This window comes from Hemicordylus capensis, chromosome 3, assembly GCF_027244095.1.
Source record: "Hemicordylus capensis ecotype Gifberg chromosome 3, rHemCap1.1.pri, whole genome shotgun sequence".
NCBI lineage: Eukaryota > Metazoa > Chordata > Lepidosauria > Squamata > Cordylidae > Hemicordylus > Hemicordylus capensis.
Genome location: NC_069659.1, coordinates 42,286,729 through 42,308,267, shown reverse-complemented (window position 1 = coordinate 42,308,267; position 21,539 = coordinate 42,286,729). Strand labels below are relative to the sequence as shown.

Sequence of the window (21,539 nt, the reverse complement as noted above, 5' to 3'; positions counted from 1 at the left end):
TCTAGATCATTTATGAACAAATTAAAAGAGCACTGGTCCCAGTACAAATATCTGGGGGACCCCATCTCTTACTTCCCTCCATTCAGAGAACTGTCTATTTATACCTACCCTCTGTTTCCTGTCCTTCAACCAGCTACCAATCCATGCATGAACCTGTCCACTTATCTCGGGACTGCTAAGTTTTCTCAAGTGTCTTTGATGCGGAACTTTGTCAAAAGCTTTCTGAAAGTCCAAGTATACTATGTCAACAAGATCACCTTTATCCACACTCCTGTTGACACTCTCAAAGAACTCCAAATGTTGGTGGGGCAAGATTTACCTTTGCAGAAGCCATGCGGCTTCTCCTTCTGGTTGCCTTCTCTCTGGTTGGTTCCCTGACCAATGGTTCTAGCACACAGTTGTTCAGTGTATCTAGAAATTTGGCCTCTTTATCATTACTTGAATGTAAATTTACTGAGTCTGTATGTGGGTAATTGAAGTCACCCATTATTACAGCTCTGTCTCTCTTTGATGCCTCCCTGATTTCCTTCTGAACCTCCCAGTCACTGTCAGCATTTTGTTCAGGAGGGCGATAGCACATGCCTAGTAGCACATTTCCTTTCAGGCCTTATATTGTCACCCATAGAGTTTCTGTGGAGGAATCCAGTCTTCCTAGGCTTTCTAGTCTCTTAGATTCTATCCCTTTTTAACATACATTGCTACCCCACCCCCAATTCATCCCTCCTTATCCTTTCTATAGAGTTGTTCCAGAAACAACCGTGTCCCTCTGGTTCTCACCATTCCACCAGGTTTCCATTATGCCAACTATATCTATGTTTTCAGTAGCAACCAAGCACTCCAGCTTGCCTATCTTGGCTTGGAGGTTTCTGGTATTGGCATATAAGCACCTATATGCTGAATCTCTTACATGGTTTATGCTATTTTTCTTTTGGCAATTTGGTCTCTCTGATCAGCTAGCACATCCTTCTGTCTGCTCTTTACCTGATTCTGCTCTGTCCTATTCTGGTTTATCTGAAGCATTTACACCCTCATGCCTTAAGGGATGGCATTTGCCAAACTGGATACTGCCCAGCAGCTCCTGTTAGCTATCTCCTAGGTGTAATTTTAAAAACTGCTCTATATCCTTTTTGATTTTAAGTGCCAGCAGTCTCGTTCCATCTTGGTTCAAGTGGATCCCTCCCCTTTTGTACAGGCTCTTCCCAAAATGTATACCAGTGCCTAATAAATCTAAACCTCTCATCCCAGCACCACCATCTCATACACGCGATGAGACCCCCTCAGCTCTGACTGTCTTTCTGGCCCTGTGAGTGGAACAGGTAGCATTTCTGAGAATGCTACCTTGGGGGTCTTGGTCTTCAATATGCTACCTAGCAGCTTAAATTTTGCTTCTAGGACCTCCCAACTGCATTCCCCAACATTATTGGTGCCAACGTGCACCATGACAGCTGTCTCCTCCCCAGCACTGCCTAACAGCCTATTTAGATGCCTCGTGATGTCCACAACCTTTGCACAAGGCAGGTAAGTCAATATGTGGTCTAAATGCAGGTCACAGACTCATCTTTCTGTATCCCTAATGATTAAATTGCCCACTATTAGGACTCCCCATGCCCCCTGGGAGGAGTATCCCCTGTGCTAGAGGATATGGGCTCATCATCGATGAAAGAGATCCCTTCTAAGGGAGCATTTCCCTCTTCCTCAGAATGATGTCCTCCTTCCCAGAAACCTCCATTCTCCATGACAGCAGATGAGCCATCAGCCTGGAAGTGGGATGCCTCCATCACATCCCGGAAGGTCTCATCCATGTACCTCTCTGACTCTGAGCTTCTCCAGATCATCTACCTTGGCCTCGAAGGAACAAACTTGTTCCCTGAGAGACAGGAGCTCCTTGCATCAAGCACATAGCCACAACTTCTGCCCAATGAGCAAATAGTCATACATACAAAACATTGTGCTATACACTGGAAAGCGCCGCCTCCCCTCCTAGCTTTCTTCCTTCATGACTGGTTTTATTGTCTGTTTAGCATATTTGGAGATTGTTTGAAAGATAGGTCTTAGCTGAAGTTTTCAGCTATTCAACAATTTGAGGTAGTAGTACTTACCTTCTCTAACCGCTGGTTGCCATGTGATCAAGGGGGGCTCCTTTCAAGTTTTCTTGCAGACTTCCCCACTAGTGATGTGCACGGAACCACGGAGGTGCAGTGCAATGCCAGCAGGGGTGCCTCTTTAAGGGCAGGTGAGGGTGCACTTACCCCTCCCACCACTTTCCCCCTGCCAGCGCTCCATTTTTAGCTCATTCCATGGTGCAGCAGCATACCTCCCTGCCACCCCTTCCCCCGTTCTTGGTGGAAAGTGGCCAGAAGTATCACCTGTGCCTGTCCCGTGTGCAACGTGCACAGTGGGCGGGCACATGCACGTGGCGGGTGCAGGTAATATTTCCAGCCACTGGTGGGCCAATGGCCAAATTTATCAATCCCTTGAAGAACAGAGATGGGCAAACTAGTTGCCATCTCAGAAGCAAGAGACATGCATAAGTGTGTAGCAACCGTCCACACTGGAGAAAGGGTGTGGCCTTGGCTGTGGCTGACTAGCCTTTGTCTTTTCCTCAGAAGTATCTTCCAGCAAAACTAGGTGCTGATGGGGGTCATACATGAATAGCAAGTGGTCAGCTTCTCCTCCTCCCACCAGAGAGGAGAGCTGGTCTACCAGCCATGAGCATGAACTGAGCAGGGTCTGCCCTGGTTTGTATTTGGAAAGCTGATTACATGTGAGTACTGACTGCCAAGATATTTTCCATAGGAGATGGTGCCATAGCTCAATGGCAGAACATCTGCTTGCATGCAGAAGGTCCCAGATTCACTCCTGTCCCTGGTGCCTCCAGGTAGGGCTGGGAGACTCTCCTACCTGAAACCTTGGAGAGCCAGTGCCAGTCAATGCAGACCAGTGGTTCCCAACCAGGGTTCCTCCAGATGTTGCTGAACTACAAGCCCCAGCATCCCTAGCTGTGATGTATTGTGGTTGGTGGTGCTGAGAGTTGTAGTTCAGCAACATCTGGAGGAACCCTGGTTGGGAACCACTGGTGGAGACAACACTGAGCTAGATAAGCCAATGGCCTGACTCAGTATAAGGCAGCTTTCTACGTCCCTAACCATAGAGTTGGAAGGGATCAAAAGACCATCACGTCCAACTCTCTGCTATGAGACCCAGACCACCTAGCTAGCTATCCTCCTCCCAGCAATCATCCTGCGTTCTGCAGGCCTTAGCACCCTGTAACTAAAAGCCACATGCACCACCATTTCTGGCAACCAATGTTAAGAGGCAGCAGTCAATAGACATGTAGTAGGATACATGCACGTCCCCTATGCTAAGCAGGGAGTGCCCTGGTTTGCATTAGAATGGGAGACTACATGTGAGAGCACTTTAGGATAATTCCCTCAGGGGATGGGGCCAGTCTGGGAAGAGCACCTACCTGTTTGCATGCAGAAGGTTCTAAGTTCCCTCCCTGGCATCTCCAAGATAGGGCTGAGAGAGACTCCTGCTAGGGCTGTGCACAAAAGAAGTTTGCCCAGTTTGGTTTGAGTCCAAATCAGACTCTAACTGAACTGGGAAGGTTCGTTTTTGTGGCCCTGAACAACCACCCCTGGCTTGGCTCAAATTTATCCTGGTCTGGGGGTTCTAAATTTTTTTTTTTTTAATTAAAACACTCACCACTGGACCTGGTGGCCTCGGGGGGGGAGGTGCTGCCATAGCCACGAGGGGTTTCCGCCATTTCCCTTTACCCCCGCCGGCCTCCCCCCAATCTTCTAAGGGCCGTTTTGGCCCATTCCGGCCCTTTCTTAAGTGGTGGTGGCCATTTTGGAAGCTGCCACACATGTGCCCCACACCATTTGTGTGGCTGGGTCATGACCCAGGCCATACAAATGGCCAGGACACATGCGCGATGGTCTCCAAAATGGCCACCACCACTACTTAAGGAAGGTGAATGGTTTTTTAAATTTAAACAATTAAGAAATTAGAACCCCCAAACCAGGCAGGGAGAGGGTTCAGCTCGATCTCAACCAAAACGGGCCTGGCCCAAGGGCAAGCTCTTGAGCTGGACTGATGGTGAACTGGCTGAACCTCGAGCTAGTTCGAACATCCCTAACTCCTGCCTGCAAGCTAGGAGAAGCCACTGCCATCCTGTGTTGACAATACTGAGCTAGATGGACCAATTGTCTGACTCAATATAAGGCCGCTTCCTATGTACAATTTTGCAATATTTGGTGGAGTTAAAAATACTGTTACAGCAGTGGGATATGTAAAAAATATGTTTAAAATGTTTTCCTTTATAGAGTAGCATAATAGAATTATATCTCTGAGCTCCCTGGAGGAAGGACAAGGTAGAAGTTTGCAGACAAATAAGATAATCAGGACGATGAGATTTTGTTTCTGCCCACAAGGCAAAAACTATGTAATTTCACTTTAAGACTCTTTAAAACACCTTCCACTCTCCTGTAGCAATTATTCTTGAAAATAGCCTTGAGCATTGATAAGTGTACAAGTAGCATTAATCAGCTTCTACAACATTGCCTGCAGGTTGTCAGTGCATTAGCCACTATTCTGTGTTTGCCAGTAATGGCTTTACTTCCCAAATTTCTCCTGTACCATTAAGAATACCAATAAATATAGACTATGGGAAAGCCACTCTGGATCACCTGCTCTTTTCTTCCATGTGCATTATTCATACCCTGTGATGAGGAATCCAATTCTGGAGTAAGAGTTGGAATTAAGTAGTCTTTGAAATGTAAATAAAATTCATGAGTACACTCTGCTTGCCCCAAGAATTTGCCCTCACCACAACCTTAAAACATTATATTTTTTTCCAACTGGGCTGCAATTTTCTTTTCTTCACTTTCAGGCAGAAAATCTTCAGCAGTAGTTTGCTTTTTATATTCATTCTGTTTACCTTTGTTGCATGGTTCTCTGCCTGTTGACCCCAACATAAACTCTGTTGGGTTCCGCGTTTCTTCCAAGTTACTATGCTGAGGATTTGGGCCTTAAGAGTTTTGTTGTTGCTTTTATACTATCTCTTATACTCAACATACATTGAGATTATCTAGTTTAGGTTTTTATGCAACGGCCTTTGCCATTAAGTCTACTGGCATGACCCAAGCTTCTGCTGGGCTGATCCTATAAATCTGCTTTAGCAGCAGTGGTGTAAAATAGCCACCATTCAAGGCAGTATCCCTCTGCTGGCAAGCAGAGCAGAGCCTTCTAGAGCACTCTTCTGCCAAGTAATCTGCCCTTTCATCCTTAATTTATCAGAAAACAACTGATCACTTACTGGAAAGCCACTTCCACTAACTTCCTTGAGTCTCTAGCAGATGAACGGCTGGTTAGGGTTAGGGAATACAGTGCAAAGCAAAGCAGAGAGAATACAAGAGCTGATATGCCCATATCAGCAACTACCATCATCCAGTGCCTGGGGTGAGCCTCTAGACAAGAGCCCCAGTTATATCCTTCTGCCAGAATTGGGGCTCTCATTCCCCATAGCAGTGTCTCTTGAAGCTGCATGGAACAGAGTTCAACCTCTGAAAAATAAACCATTTGCCTATGTGACAAAGGACTTCCTAGATTTCTTTTTGTTTAAATAAATAAATATCTATCTCTGCCAACTAGGCAAGAAGGCACTTTCCCAAGAGGCAATTCTATTATTTTTTAGGAGGAGAGCAACTGGCCCTGTGCAACTCCAGCACAGCATTCCTCCAGCTATTGCCGATGTGTCCCTTGTGTGTCTTAGACTGTCAGTGCTTTGAAGACAGGGAACCAGCTTCCCTCCGCGCCCATGTAAATTGCTTTGAGAACTTTTTCATCAAAAAGCGGTATATACAGAAATAATAGTAGTAGTAACATCAGTATCATCCATGTACAAGATGATTTTTTTACCGCAGATGAAGGGTCAGATCTCTGCCCCAAGGGACTCACAATCTAGAAACAGACGCAGGCATTCCTGATCTCTCGAAACTATGGTTTGGAAACAGTGAATGCCACAACCTCAGATGAGACTTCTCCTCTTCCTTGACTTGCTGCAACCACAGTTCACTATTCCATCTGCATCAAGGCTAATGTAACTAGGGCTAGAGCTAGCAATGATTGCCTGAAACCATGGCTTACAAGCCTACTTCTGCCCTAGTTTCAAGGTAATCCTAGTTGGCTCTAATGAAGACATAATTCTAAGCTATGGCTGCAGCAAAACAGAGCAAAGCGAGAAGCCACATGCAAGAGGATACACGTCCTGAAAGGAACATTCTGACCTGACTAGGTCAGCTGGGAGGGCTGTGCTCCATGTGCTGAAACCTGCTCAGGCTTATTTGTTGAGTGCATACATGGTCTTTTCAGTGATTGCCCCTAGGGATGTGTAGACAGGTTTGACAGTTGGGGTTGAACCGAAACACCCTGTCTGGTCAGAACCTGGACTGAACCCCACCCACTGCTGTTCAGGGGGGGGGATGGGTTCATGATTCAAATTTTTTTAAAGTAGTACTTACTCCCTTTGTGGGGCTTCTCCGAGGCCATGGGGAGGGGGGTCCATGGACCGAGCCTTCCTTATGGCAAAAATGGCCTGGTTCAGGCAGCCTTTGGCCCTTTTTGGGCCTTTCCCTCATCATGGTGGCCTTTTTGGAGGCCACCATGTGTGCACAATGGGCCCCTGCATGACTGGGTCATGACCTAGGCCATGCAGAAGCCCGCTGCACACATGCAGTGGCCTCCAAAATGGTCACTGAGAGCAGTGGAGAGGCCCGGAAAGGGCTGAAGAACACCTGAACTGGGCCATTTTTTCCATAAAGAAGGCCAGCGGGAGGGGAACCTCCATGGGATACCCCCCATGGCCTTGGCAATGGGAAGCCCCCCGGAGAGAATAAGCACTAAAAAACAATAATTTGACTCATGAACCCCACCCCACCCCCAAACTGAACCAAACCGAGGGAGTTCAATGGGGGGCAGAATCCAACTGGCCCAGTCCTGTCTGGGTCTGGTTCAGGCTCAAACCAAACTGGGCCAGCTGGTTTTGTGCACACCCCTAATTGATAGGAGAGGTCTATCAATGGCTAATAGTTGGAGGGCTATAGGCCACCTCCAGCCTCAGAGGCAGTATGCCTCTGAATACCAGTTGCAGGAGAGTAACAGCAGGAGAGAAGGCATGCCCTCAACTCCTGCTTGTAGGCTTCCAGCGGCATCTGGTGGACCACTGTGCGAAACCGGATGCTGGATTAGATGAGCCATGGGCCTGATCCAGCAGGGTGGTTCTATGCCCCCAGGCTGTGCAACTTGCTCATGACCAAGATCTGCATGGCTCCTCTCTCAGCCTTTCAGAGGAAATGGAAGTCTGCCCTATTATTATTATTATTATTATTATTATTATTATTATTATTATTATTATTATTATTATTATTCCCAGGTCCTTGGGAAGGACTCGATGTCTGGATGATATTATTATTATTATTATTATTATTATTATTATTATTATTATTAAATATTATAATAATGAATTATTATTATTAAATATTATAATAATGAATTATTATTATTATTATTATTATTATTATTATTATTATTATTATTATTATTATTCCCAGGTCCTTGGGAAGGACTCGATGTCTGGATAAAACAAACCAGTCAATAACACCTGTCTGACTGTGTAAACAAGAAATAATAATTCAATTTCTATACCGCCCTTCCAAAAATGTCTCCGGGCGGTTTACATAGAGAAATAATAAATAAATAAGATGGATCCCTGTCCCCAAAGGGCTCACAATCTAAAAGAAACATAAGATAGACACCAACAACAGTCACTGGAAGTACTGTGCTGGGGGTCAATAGAGCCATCTAGGCTTTTGGCCAATGAATGGCCCTTGACTCTCTTTTAAGAACGCAGCTGTGTTTGTTTTTTTCTCACTGTTAACTACCTTGGAATCTTAGGATGAAAAGCAGTATAAAAATATCAATATATAGGGCCATTGAGACTTGTGTACATAATGGCGCCTCTGCTAGTGGGATTCGTTCTTCACCCACTTGCACTTCAGACTACTGGTGAAGGGGTTTAACATCACCCCAAAGCCTCCTCCACTGTAAACTCATTCCTCCAGCTGAGCGCCTCACCAGAGGCCTCTGCTGTCATGGAAATTGCCACCAGTCTCCTCAGCAATTCCTTCTACTACTCTTAATAATCAGCTGCAATCCTGGTAGTCTTGCAAGAGGCTGCTACCCCTCCTCTGGGGCAGCCTTCTACCCAGTCAGACCATTTGTCCATCTAGCTCAGTATTGACTACACTGACTGGCAGCATTTCTCCAAGATTTCAGGCAGGAATCTCTCCCAGTCCTACCTGGAATGTCAGGGATTGAACCTAGGACCTTCTGCATGCAAGCAGATGCTCTACCATTAAGTCACATCCCAAGCCCAGATGCCTCATCTCTGAACACTGATCGATATGTCCGAGATGCTCTGTCCCCTTTTCCTTGCTTGCCTGTGTTGTCATTGGTCTCCATCTGATTGCCTGCACCCAGTGAGTGTGTGTCTGCCGTCTGGCAGGGCTATCCCTGGGCCCCAAGAGTACATTAAAAAAATAGGCCTGTTTGATAGATGCACATAAAAAGGTGGTACAGTTTGAGGACATCCATTAGGAAATTACTCCAGAAGAATTAGTTAACTAAAAAGATTAAAGCACAATACGCTTCCAGCTTGCAACACATGTAACTGGCCGGGAGATTAATTAGAGCTCCAAATTGTAAGTCTATCTGGAGAATACTCCAGCTGGTTGTAAACACTGCAAACTAGGTTTTCTCCACACCACTGAAGACCATTTTTCTGCAGCTAGAGATGAAAGAAGATGTGATAAAAATTAATCAATGGTTTAGGGAAAAGAACATAGTAAAAATACTTGTACCATTTTACTGTGTATTAGAATTCGAGTGCATTCTTGGAAATGGAGCGTTGTAGTAAATCTGAAATTAGCAAGTGGAAATAGCATTTTGCTCTAAAATGGGACTGACATATATAATCTTGATAGCACCCCAAAAATGTTCAAACACAGGTGCATGCTGTACTCAGCGGAGGAAACACACACCCTGCTAAGAGCCCAGCATTAGAAGATCACCATAACCATCTGACAAAGCCCATGTATAGTGCATTTGCTAACAGAGTAATTTTTCCATCATGGAAAGCAGCCAAAGTGATTTGAAGTTTATTGGTCCCAAGCGACCTAGCTAATTTGGAGACAAACTCCTTCCAATTAAACTGACAGGACAGAAAATCCTACCCTGATTATTTTTAGAGAAGCATGACCAACCTAAAATAGGTGACTGTGAAAATGTTTAGTATGTATTGCTGAGAGCCTGGATCCTATTTGGCATGTTCCATATGACATCCTTAGTTGTATGACTGCACATTTCCACTCTTAAAGCTCATTAAAAACATTTAGAAATCAAAGGTGACATGTTTAGACTCTCTGGAACCCTGAGTCCATTTCATTGTCATCTTGCATAGCTTTTATTTAGTGAACTGCAGTGCTGGGCTTTGTTTTATAGGTCACTGACTGAAAATCATGGCCATAATTTTGTGCAGCACTAATTGCTAGCAGTCAAGCAATTGTTTCTACATGGAGCATTAAGAATTGCTTGAGCTTATAGGAACTCTTTCCCCAGCAAGATGAATTACACCTATTACTTCATATCGGTGAGCTGTAATAATCTTGAATTTCCTGCTCCAAAAAGGGGGGTAGGATGGATAATGAACTCTTTATCTGTTTTGCCTTACAACTTATAATTAGGCTGTTTCTTTTTCGGCACATAAAATATCTGCCATCTCCTGTGAAAGGGATCACTGGTAGAAGGCCTGGAAAAGGCCACCATCCAACACTTTGGACAACTGAATCTAATCTGGAGTGGACAATACTCTGCTGGCTAGGCCAGTAGGGGAGGTGACCTGGTCTTGTGGCAGCAAGCATGAATTGTCTCCTTTGTTAAGCAGGGTACACTTGGGTTTGCATTTGCATGGGAGACTACATGTGAGCACTGTAAGATATTCCCCTTAGGGAACAGGGTCATAGCTCAGTACAGAAGGTCCCAGGTAAACTCCCTGGCATCTCCAGGTAGAGTTGGGAGAGTCCTGTCTGTAACCTTTGAGGAGAGGAGAGCTGGTCTTGTGGTCGCAAGCATGACTTGTCCCCTTAGCTAAGCAGGGTCTACCCTGGTTGCATGTGAATGGGAGACTTGATGTGTGAGCACTGCAAGATATTCCCCTCAGGGGGTGGAGCCGCTCTGGGAAGAGCAGAATGTTTCAAGTTCCCTCCCTGGCTTCTCCAAGATAGGGCTGAGAGAGATTCCTGCCTGCAACCTTGGAGAAGCCGCTGCCAGTCTGTGAAGACAATACTGAGCTAGATGGACCAACAGTCTGACTGGATATAATGCAGCTTCCTATGTTCCAATAATCTGACTTTGTATAAGACAGCTTGTATGTTCTCTTTCCATAGTGAGTTTTATCTATCAACCCTTCATTGTGAAATGCAGTTGAATTGTGTTTTTATAAGGCTGAAAACATATTCACTTGCCCAGATATATCCTTTAAGCAAACTTGTTTGAGGCTTGAAAGTAACATGGTGATCAGAGATGCACAAATGCATTTTAGGCCCTTGACCAGAGCCATTTCCACACACACTCTGCAGGGAGTGGAAAGAGTCACCACCAAGTCTCTGTTGGCCAGCCAAGAACGCCATTTCATAAGCTACACCTTCCGAAGTGAATCTGTAACACCTGGCACACACACTTGAGCCATTCATTTCAGCTCTTTGTGCCACTGAATTGCCTGTCAACTTTGAACATTTAGTGTGATAACAGCCAGTGTTACCACATGCAAAGTTTTGAACTGTATTTCAGCCCTCCTTTGTTCTCCTTTCTTATTAAAGTTCATTATAAGTTCACTGTGAAAGTCTTTTCAAACTGTATGCATTGGTTAATGTCTACCATTATCCTATCCAAGATAAAAAAGCAAGCTTGTCAGCAGAAAGCAAACAGTATGCCCTTGGTCTCTTAAGACGCTGCCTTTCTATTTTTATTTCAAGTACCAAATGAAGGGGTTTCACAGGTGTGTGTGCGCGCACACACATGCACGTACAGTCACACTACTTTTGGACATTTAAGGAGCATCCAGATAATACAATGTTAGAAGAACCTACTTATTTACAGTTTATTCAATGAGACCAGAATAGCAAGAGGAAATAGACTCTTAGAGCACATGCTGTTAAAGAAGGTACTCAAGCAGAAATAGAAGATTAATGGAAATCAGTGCCACTCTCAAGCTTGGATTATTTCTAGTCCATCACTCCAAGACAGCAAGGGAGATCCTTGTGCATAAGTAGGCTCCCATCCATTATAGATACCCCTGGTGGATTGAGAACCATGAATGCAACTCAACTGTTTGTTTGTTGTTTACACATAGGTGAACATTCAAAAAATGCAATTCATCTGTGAAATAGCAGAATCCCTCTACCATCTTAGGACTTTGCTACTTCATTCTGTTGCATATGTAACTCTATCCTATATCTGGATTGGGGCCCCTGTGCTTAAATCAGCATAGCTCTACATTATCAAGCCCAAGAGGATGGATCCTAAGGAGAAAATCCAATAGTATAACCAAACAAAATACTGCCTGCGATTACATTGCAAGCCCATCCCAATGATTTTATAGTCTGTTAGGTGTACAAAATTTTTCCAGACTGCAGTTAAACTGATTTACCACTGAAACATGAAGCAGTTAGCACCAATTTTAATTATCTTATATTGTTTTCATTCCTACTCTATATTTCCCTAAAGTCAAAAACCATTTAAACGTTCATTTTCACTGTACCTACTCTGGTGAATTAATTTATTTCAGACCTGACAATACCAATAAAATGATAGTTCTCAGAGTCTATTCTATTTATCCTGAGAGAAAAGGAACCTTTTAACAAGAGGAAGTCAAAATAAAATGTTGCTCAGCGGGCATCATAAGTCCTGCCGCCTCACTATTGTATTTTCACCCTACTTATCTCCCATCAATTGTACATTTTTGAATTGGTTTATAAAATTAAAACTGCAATGCTATGCACCTGGAAATCCTTGAACTTTAAGTTACTTCCTTCTGAGTACACATGCCTAGAATCACCTGCATGACACACACCAACAGAATTGACATACTGGGGTTATACTGTAGTTCAGTGATAGAGCATCTGCTCAATGGTAGAGCGTCTGCTTTGCACACGGATCCCAGGTTCATCCCCAGATAGAGCTGTGAAATGCCTGTCTGAAACCCTGGAGAGCCACTGCCATGAATGTAGACAATACTGAGCTAGACGGACCAAATGGTTTGACTGTATAAAGCAGATTCCTTGGATCTGATGAGACTAGCACCTATCTTGCAATGTGGATTCTATTCCACTCGGATGTGGTTCGATGTGTGGATGTGGTTCGACTCAGTATAAGGCAGCTTCTTATAGTCCTAAACACCAACCTTGTAGGGTGTTTTGTTTTGTTTTGCTTAAATGACCTTGTCTGTGTGAGGTGAGGGGAAAGACATCGGCTAGTTTTTCCTCTGTGTTGCCAGTGAACAGTGTGGATCTAAAACTAGTACACAGGATTTAATTATTGAACCTTAAGCTAGAACCATACACCAGAATCAAAGAGAAGGATGCTGCTCAGACAGGTCTCTTTAATCAGCCAGAAATATGCACAATCCATATAGCTACAGGTATTTGCCTGCATGGCATTTTCCTGTTCTCTTTCTCACTCCATTATTTTCAGTGCAGCGTGAAAACATCTCACTGCAACCTGCTATTGCAAGCAAACCTGCTATTTTAAGCTACAGTTGCAACACAGCACCAAAGGAGACAAGTCCAGATTCTCCAGTGACTTAATTCAACAGTCTTCATGGAAGTCAGAATCAAAACACTGAATTACACGAACTGAAAGTCACCATCAGCCTTTGGGAACAATTAATGCTGACATGGCTAACTTAAAGCTTAACCTGACTGTCTCTGAAGGTAAATATAAGAGCTTCACTTAATGTCCTAAGACACTCCCTCTCTTATTCTATGATACCAAATGACAACATAAATCTAGCAAAAGATGATGCAGTGAAATTACTGTGTGAATGGATGGGGATGTAGCTCAGTGGTAAATGCAGAAGGTCTCAGATTCAATCCATGGCATTGCCAGGAGCTTTCCTAGACAGCAGGCTTTACCGTAGGATTAAGAGTGAAGAGCAGATATTTCAAATTTCCCTAAAAGGCTGTTACAAAAAGTGGATTATTTTTTATATCTATCTATCTCTATCTGTCTCTATCTCTATATATTTTTTAACCCAGGACATAAATCGGACTAAGCTCCAATAAGCAATGAAAAAGCCGAATCGTGTAGGGAGTGCTCCCTGATAGCTCGCAGGGACTTCGATTTAAAGCTGGATGATATGTGAATACAACTTGCCCTTCTGTGGTTAATCAAAGTAAAATCGCCGTCTTGGAACACTCCATCTGAAACCCTGGAGAACTGCTGCCAGTCACGATATGTAATACTGAGCTAGATGGACTAGCAGTCTGACTCTGTAGAAGGCAGCTTCTTACTATGGAACTATTTTTTGGTGAGAGAACTATTTATGAGGATGATGCAAGACAACGTGTTAAATTTATTTTCACTGCATGTATATATACTGCCCAACCAAGGGACACATGTAAGGATCTAGGGCAGGGATTCTCAATGCTGGGTCCCCAGATGTTATTGGTCCCAAAGGCCACTGGGCCTGGGGATTATGGGAGCTGAAGTCCAATAACATCTGGAGACCCAACATAGAGAATCCCTGATCTAGGGGATTCTCTCATTTTACACTCAGAACTCAGTAAAGTAGATTAGGCTGGGAGATGGTAATAGTCACTCACTGAGGTTCATGGCAGAGTTCAGATTTGAACCTAAGTGTTCAGTACATACATTTTATTCTGTAATGGAGCCGTGACTTGCTGTTTATACAGCTGCTCAGCAGAACCTGTCCAAGTCTGACACTGTCAGCTGCACCACACTGGCTCTATAGCTTACTGATTCTAGGAATGCCACTGAAATAAGTGTGCATTGGTGAGCCAGGAGATAGTGAGAGCTCATCATTTGTTTGCAATCTGTCCAAAGTCACAAAAAGTCCCAAATCAACATAATCCCCATACCACTGTGCAAGCTCCACCAAGAATGTGCTGTTAAAAAACTATGTCATTGCCTAATAGATATATTTCATAGTCAACAAAATTAAAGACTTCTGGATTGAATGGATTAAAAAACCATTTCATAGATTTCCCTATTCTCATTGCCTTCCCACTCAGGAAGCATTTTAAGATCATTCACAAACAATAAACAAGCATCACACTCAGTGTTGCCTGTAACAGGGATTTCCCAGATATTGACTACAATTCCCATAATCCCTAGCCAATGGCCACTGTAGTTGGGGATGATGGGAGTTGTAGACAACAACATCTGAATATTCTGGTTTTAGAGAAAACTGGTCACACCCATTTCAAAGTAGAGGCCTTTATCACCTTTACACATGCTAAACCTTAGAGTTAAACCAGTGTCAGACAGGGCACCACACATTGAGCCGGGTCTCATGATCAGTGAGACCTGGTTTAGCAGGGTGAGTGGGGAGAGCGGGCTAAACCCACTCTCCCCGCACACGAGCAAGAAGGGAGCGCTGGGCAGCCGGATCAGCCACCCAGGTGTAACTAGGGAAAATGGCGCCCAGGGCAAGCACTGAAATTGCGCCCTCCCGCCGCGCCCCCCCGCCGCCGCCCCCCCAGCATACATCTGACTGACACACATTTTTCCTCACAACAACCCTGTGAAGTTGGCTTGAATCTCAAACAACAGAATTATGATGCAATGATGATACACACTACATTATACTTAGGTTTTTCCTCACAAGCAACAACCCTGTGGAGTTGGCTTGTATCTCAAACAACAGAATTTTTATGATGCAATGATGATACACACCACATTATACTTAGGTTTTTCCTCACAAGCAACAACCCTGTGGAGTTGGCCTGTATCTCAAACAACAGAATTATGATGCAATGATGACACACACTACATTATACTTAGGTTTTTCCTCACAAGCAGCAACCCTGTGGAGTTGGCTTGTATCTCAAACAACAGAATTATGATGCAATGATTGATGATACACACCACATTATACTTAGGTTTTTCCTCACAAGCAAGAGACAATCTCCAAAGGTCCTGGCATATAACCCCCTCCCCCATTTTTCTTGCCAAACTTTGTGTCTTTAGCAGGATACCACAGGCACTTGTTAAAGCTAACACTGCAGGTTTTTCTGAGATGGAGCTGTTATAGGAGCACTTCAGCGTAAACTGAGATCACAAGGCAAGCTTTCACAGTGCAAAAACGAGCATGCCAGCAAGCAGAACTCATGGTAAAACTCTCTCGAAACACCTTGTAACAATGCACAGGCAGCTATGTTACACTGCTTGAGTCAACTCACACTTCTGTACTACCCAGGCTGTGGGAATTGACTCTCAGTTCCATATACATGCATGCATTTAAGATTGAGTGCCAAAGAATCTTTATGATTGTTTTTCTTTCTTTTGGGGTGGAGAAAGGAGCATATAATGCAAACATTAACACCTGTTAGGCATCTGAGAACCATAGTTGGGCAGCTAAATAAAAGCCTGATTCTTTAATATGTTTTTTTTTCCACATGTGGCTTCTGTAGTTTTTGCAACTCATTCAATTTCTCACCCTGACACTAGGTCTGCTGCTTTCACCCGCCCGCCGCCGAATCCTTTCTTCCCTGCGCGTGTCTGTGTGTGTCCTCGTCGTCCTGCCTGAGCCTGCTGCAGTGCAGCCCCAGCCCCAGCAACCACGCTTTCCTCCGTGACGGCGACCGCGCCACCACGTGCAGGCGAACAGAGGAGGATGGATGCACCACACGCATGTGCAGCGTGACACGGCATGCCGACCGAGTTGCGCATGCGTGCATCACTGACTAGAGACCCTCTGGCTGGCAAGCCACTAGAGGGCCTCTTTCTGGCTGTTCCAGACTAAGCGAGCGAAGGAGCGAGCGAGCCTCAGCCAAAGGCAGGCACAGTGAGCAGCATGAAAGGTGCCCGCCGCCAAGCCAGGCCACTGACTGGCTGCAAGCAAAGCAATGGGGGGGGCGTGGGCGGGCAGGCGCAGTGAGCAGCATGAAAGGGGCCCGCCGCCACCAAGCCAGGCCACTGACTGGCCGCCAGCAAAGCAATGGGGGGGGCGCAGGTGGTGCGGAAGGGACCGCTCGTGGGGGAGGGGGCGCCGACGTGCTCCCTTGACTGCTGCAGCGCTGCTGCACTGAGCAGGAGAAATGTGTATTAAATTTTTTTTTTTAAGTTTGGTCATGGTGGCGCCCCCCATGTGGCCCGAAAAGATGGCGCCCGGGGCACGTGCCCCCCCCGCCCCCTATAGTTACACCCTTGCCGGCTCTGTGACAGAGCCAGCGGGGGCTGGGGAGCTCGGGGGCCACGCAGCCCCCGGAAGCTCCATTAATAATAATAATAATTATTATTATTATTTTACACAGTCAGACAGGTGTTATTGACTGGTTTGTTTTATCCAGACATCGAGTCCTTCCCAAGGACCTTGGGATGCGAGAATTTTATTGTCAATGTTGTTGCTGTTGTTATAGATATTGTCGCAGAATATAGGCTGTTCCCAGTAAATCTGCTTTTTGTAATTGGCTGATGGTGATTTCTGTGGCCCCTATGGTGTTGAGGTGCTCATTATTATTATTATTATTATTAATTCAATTTCTATACCGCGCTTCCAAAATAAGATGGCTGCCTGTCCCCAAAGGGCTCACATTCTAAAAAAACCCACACATACAAGATAGACACCAGCAACAGTCACTGGAGGTACTGTGCTGGGGGTGGATAGGGTCAGTTACTCTCCCCCTGCTCAATAAAGAGAATCACCATGGTAAAAGGTGCCTCTTTGCCCAGTTAGCAGCAGGGTAGCAGGAGTCCTCACTCAGGACCAGTATGCCCTGAGTGAGCGTGCAGGGCATACTGGGGAGATCCCCGGAGCCGGGAGGCGGCTTTTCGCCTCCCTTCCGGGGGTCTTCTCATGAGTAGCCATGCTGCAGAGCCGCACCACAGCTACTCACGATCGGAAAGCCGGGGTTTGCAGAGCGCTCGTTCCACAAACCCGGGCTAAGGGGAGGGCTAAAAAAGCGGGCTAGCCGCTTGTAAGCCACGAGGCTCACTTGCGAGCCTGGTGGTTTACACGATCAGCCAAAATCGGGCTAGGCTCTCCTAGCCCAATTTTTGCTGATCGTGAGACTAGCCCCAGTGATTCTTTTCAAGGGCCTTTGTGTTCATACATAAAAGATACTCATTCCTTGTGTGCTCCCACAGGAAACTGCCTGAAGCAAGAGTTGGAATCATTTCCTAGATGCCAGATTAAGCTGAAAAGATGACTTGGGCTGCATTTTCTAGGAAATGTCAGCAAATTCAGTGAGTTAGAAGTGAAACTGCCATAAACAAAGTCAGACCACTGGCCCATGTAGCCCTGCATAATTCACTCAGACACACAGCAACATCTCTCCTCCAGTCCGTTTAGCTGAGGTTTTTGTTTGCTTTCCTCTTAAGAACATAAGGACATAAGAACAGCCCTGCTGGATCAGGCCCAAGACCCATCTAGTCCAGCATCCTGTTTCACACTGTGGCCCACCAGATGATGCTGGAAGCCACAGGCAGGAGTTGAGGGCGTGCCCTCTCTCCTGCTGTCACTCCCCTGCAACTGGTACTCAGAGGCATCCTGCCTTTGAGGCTGGTGGTAGGGTGTACAGTTCATTTGGGATACAAAATATTTTGTGCCCAAAACAGGCCATTTCGGCTGTTTTGTAGCCGAAACAAAACACCCAATGCTCAAAATAGAAAATTTTGTGACCAAAACAAAATATCCGTTTCGGATACAAAACATTTTGTTGTTTCGGCTGTTTTGGAACTCCATTTTGCAATCGCGAAAAGTCTTTCTCCTTCAGTCTCCATTTTGAGTTTTGACATCTGTTTGAATTTCTAGCCCTTCCAGCCTGATCTGCTAGCAATTGCCTCCTTATTCCTTTTTAGGAAGTTTAAGGGTAAAATTTACCCACATTGGCCAGTGGGGCAGTGTGCATTTCATTGTTGTTGTTTCACACTGTTGTGTGTAGATAAATTGCATTTGGGGGGGGGGGTGGATGTGCATGACCTTTGGAAATCTGCCTGGTTCTTTGCAAAGCTCTGCTGTTGTTGTTGTTGTGTGGTGATGTTATTTGGGGTGGATTTCGGGCAGAAATGGGGCTTTGGAGGCAGAAGAGTGGGTCAGGTGGTAGTGCCCCAATGGGTGCCTCCTGCCACCCAGATTCAAAAGGAATTGGGGAAAGGGCTAATTTTTAAAGAATTTCTGAAGTTTACATGTCTTTGGGGCAGAAAGGGGGCCTGAAGGGCAAAACAGTGGGTTGAGTGGCAGTGCCCCAAGGCACTTAAACTTCAGCAATTCACCAAAAATCAGCCCTTTGCCCAATTCCTCTGAAATCTGGGTGGTAGCTTCCACCTTATTAGGCACTACCACTCCCACCCACTAGTTTTGTCCCAGGGCCGTTAAAATCCATAACGTTTTGGATTCAGCTTTTGCAATTTCGAACGAAGAACAAAATGGGGCTGTTTTGGATTAGGGCCAAAAACAAAACAGAAAAACAAAATGCACAACCCTAGCTGAAGGTGGCCCACAGCCCTCCAGCTAGCAGCCGTTGATAGACCTCTCCTCCATGAAGTTATCCAAACCCTTCTTAAAGCCATCCAGGTTGTTGGCTGTCACCACATCTTGTGGCAGAACATTCCACAAGTGGATTATACATTGTGTGAAAAAGTACTTCTGTTTGTTGGTCCTAGATTTCCCGGCAATCAATTTCATGGGATGACCCCTGGTTCTAGTGTTATGGGAGAGGGAGAAAAATTTCTCTCTCTCCACTTTCTCCACATCATGCATGATTTTATAGACCTCTATCATGTCTGCCCGCAGTCATATTTTTTCTAAACTAAAAAGCCTAAGGTGTTTGTAGCCTTGCCTCATAAGAAAGGTGCTCTAGGCCCCTGATCATCTTGGTTGCCCTCTTCTGCACCTTTTCCAGTTCTACAATGTCCTTTTTAAGATGTGGTGGCCAGAAGTGTATGCAGTACTCCAGGTGTGGTCGCACCATAGTTTTGTATAAGGACATTATAATATTAGCAGTTTTATTTTCAATCCCCTTCCTAATGATCCCTAGCATGGAATTGGCCTTTTTCACAGCTGCCGCACATTGAGTCGACACTTTCAACGAGCTGTCCACCCCGACCCCAAGATCCCTCTCCTGGTCAGTCACCGACAGCTCAGATCCCATCAGCGTATACTTGAAGTTGGGGTTTTTCATCCCAATGTGCATCACTTTACACTTGCCAACACTGAACCGCATTTGCCACTTTGTCGCCCACTCCCCCAGTTTGGAAAGATCCTTTTGGAGCTCCTCTTGCTGACCATGATTCTGACATTTCATATAACATAGCCAATTTTGTGTGGTGACTACTAGAATCAGACTAATACAGGCTTACCTCACTCTCCGCAGTTGGGTGGCTGACATCCTACCTTGATACATTAAAAAATAGCCGGCCAAAAGAGGGTTAATTTCTTGTATCCATGGTTCAGAGATAGCCTGAAATGACCTTGGAGATCACTTCTGACCACCATTTTATGAAGAGGAACCATTTTGTGGCTCATTTGGGACAGAAACCTCTTTTTGAAAAATTGCAGGGCGGGGGAGAAAAACTGTGGGGGAAAGCAGCAATTCAGACTTCAGGGCGGGGAGCATTGCTGGGCAGCAGGAGGCCTGCAGATCACATTAGGGAACTTTATTTTGCCCGTTTTAAAGTTTTTTGCCACCTTTAATGTGATTTCTGTCCTCTGGGAATGTAACACCTGCGATTGCATAGTCCTAGTAACTTAGTATTTGCGGTTTCCTTATCTGCAGTAATTACGGAGAACGGAACACCCGGGAATTCAAGCTTCGCCTGTACTTAAACCAATTGTTATACTTTAGGATGAACTGTTATTAACGCTTAAAGTATTTGTATCTGTATTGCTGGTCAGAGACTGAAACAAAACTGAACAGCTCTCTAGGGTCCTAAGACAGGCCTCTTTCAACTCTGCCACCAGGGAACCTTTAAACTGGAGATCCTAGAGGCTGAACCTAGAACCTTGTGCAGCATGGGCGTAACAACAATCGGGCAAGGGGAGGCAGTTGTCTGGGGGCCCCACTGCCTGGAGGGGCCCCCCAGAGGCACCTCACGTGACTCCCCATTGCCCCCTGCCCAGCCCCAAGTCCCCTCAGCCACTTGCCCTGTTCGCTCTCTCTCCTGCTTGTTCTCCTGGCCCGCAACAGACAAGCTGCAAAGAGCTCCATGTAGGCCTCTGTGAAGCCTGAACTCGAGTAGAGCCCAAGCAAACCAGGAAGGAGGAGACAGCCAGAGTGGCCACCACTGTTCTCTGCAGCAGACACTTTGCTGCCCTGCCCAACCCTGCTCAGCATTTGCCAGGTAGAATGTAAACAACTTTTTGTGGTTACCTTCCCCGCCCCCACGGATATATAGGGATCTGCTTGCCATAGGGCTTTGATAGGGAGGGGGAGGGACTGAGAAGTCTCTGAATATTTATTTTAAAACAGCTTGGAAATATTGCTGGCTTTAAAAAAACACTATCTAAAAAGTCCTATAAGTGGCTTGTTTCATGGCAGAAAATTGCAGAAAACTTCTGGAACAAACAGTATTATATTTATTTTATTCATTCATTCATTCATTCATTCATAAATGCATTTATGTTCAAGTTTGTTTTGCAACCCAGAAGGTCTGAGTGAGAACTGTGAAGCATGTGTGGTGCTTTTATTTTATTTTATTTTGTTTTTCTTGTGTGTGAACTGCTCCCCAATAACTTGCAGGGACTTCAGGGTAAATCTGGCCAACATGTGAATGCAGCACCTTCATTCCAGAGGAGATGTGTGTTAAAGGGCTTTAAAAGCCTCCTGTGAAAAACCTCCTGGAATCGAACTTGACTGAATTTGTTCAGAATTCTGAGAAAACAAACATAGGCTCACCCTGCATGGTTGAAAGTCTCCTTTGCTAATCTGCATCGTGGGGGCCATTTTAATCATTAGTGTTTCTAGTGTGTTCTAGGCATTAAAAGGAGCACAAATATATAGTACTCAATGTATATCACTATATATGTGAAGTGTGCGTGTGTGTATTCAGTGAAATGTATTTCCAGGCAGCATACTAATTTTGAAATATCAGACTTAAATCCTTGGGGGCCTGGGGTGTGCGGAGGCCCTGGACTTTGAGTGGGGGGGGCCATTTTAAAATCTCATCTCTGGGCCCACTCCAACCTTGCTACGCCCCTGTTGTGCAGGTAAGAAGTATGTGTTCAACAACTCCGGGCCCCT

General features: G+C 45.2%; 2 long non-coding RNA genes across 3 annotated transcripts in view; one reads left to right on the top strand and one right to left on the bottom strand.

The window, feature by feature from the left end:
• Nucleotides 1–19,988, bottom strand: part of LOC128351290 (uncharacterized) — a 96,954-nt gene extending 76,966 nt beyond the window's left edge. Inside the window, exon 1 of the long non-coding RNA XR_008319692.1 lies at nucleotides 19,660–19,988. This is a non-coding gene — a long non-coding RNA (uncharacterized LOC128351290). The remainder of the gene's footprint in view (nucleotides 1–19,659) is intronic.
• Nucleotides 19,825–21,539, top strand: part of LOC128351288 (uncharacterized) — a 39,999-nt gene continuing 38,284 nt past the window's right edge. For both annotated transcript variants that reach the window (XR_008319689.1, XR_008319690.1), the window contains exon 1: nucleotides 19,825–20,640. This is a non-coding gene — a long non-coding RNA (uncharacterized LOC128351288). The remainder of the gene's footprint in view (nucleotides 20,641–21,539) is intronic.